Raw genomic sequence first — 1156 nt, 5'->3', positions numbered from 1 at the left:
TCTAACATAAACACACTAACCAACACTAAGTACACGTGTTCAGTTTGATTCCACCAAATGCTACTATTTTTTTTTCTTACTTTTTAACCAGAGACATTTGAATGGAAAAACTGCTACTATTAACTAAGCCATAATTTTCTTCTTATCTGTGATGACTTAGCAGGTGAGAGAGAGGAAAGCAGCTCCTGTAATCTGGGAACTGGTCTAACACAGCCAGGATTCAGAGATATTAGGGCTGACCTGGTGCTCACAGGTAGCCAATGTGTTCTCTTAGATGCAAACAATCTCACAAAACACCAGCATTGGACAAGGTCACTCGGTGACTGTGATGAAGTGAGACAAAAAACAAAATCGCTTCACAATTTTGTTTAAGCACAAAACAAGGTCTGTGTGCAAACCACAAAACAGGAAACATCCCCTTTCCCAGCTAGTGACTTCATCATCAATTGCAGCTTAGGTTCACTTGTCTGCCCTTCTTCTAGACAAGCTACTCAATCACAGAATTATCCTTGCTTCCTTTAACAGCACCCTATCCAAAAGAACACCCACTTTCTTGAATCTTCCCCAAAATCAATTAACCAAAGTCTAAGTCTTCTAAGTCCTTCCTAATACCCTCTTGCTGAGACACACCACAAATTCCAAATGGTGTGCCCTCTCCCTCACTGCAATGAACATTAAACCAAACTTGTTCAAGTACCAGGTGTATTCTTGGCGGTCTTTAGCTAGAATAAATACATATAAGACATACAATGTCTAAAGTTTCCCAATCTACCTCTTTGGAGATAACTTGGCAAAGAGGAAATAAAGTCAGTCATCATTTGACTGAGAATCCATGTTGGTATCTATGGTTACATTCTTCTTTAAATGCTTGTAAGCCATCTCTTTTAATAGTCTAGAATTGCCAGGTGCAGTGGTTCACGCTTGTAATCCCAGCACTTTGGGAGCCCGACGTGGGCAGATTACGATGTCAGGAGTTTGAGACCAGCATGGCCAACACAGTGAAACCCCATCAGTACTAAAAATACAGAAAATTAGGGCATGGTAGCAGGCACCTGTAATCTCAGCTACTCAGGAGGCTGAGGCAGGAGAATCGCTTGAACCCAGGAGGCAGAGACTGCAGCGAGCCAAGATTGGCGCCACTGCACGCCAGCCTGGG

The sequence above is a fragment of the Cebus imitator genome, unplaced genomic scaffold, assembly GCF_001604975.1.
Source record: "Cebus imitator isolate Cc_AM_T3 unplaced genomic scaffold, Cebus_imitator-1.0 Scaffold96, whole genome shotgun sequence".
Taxonomy (NCBI): domain Eukaryota; kingdom Metazoa; phylum Chordata; class Mammalia; order Primates; family Cebidae; genus Cebus; species Cebus imitator.
Note: the sequence above shows the minus strand (reverse complement) of the source record.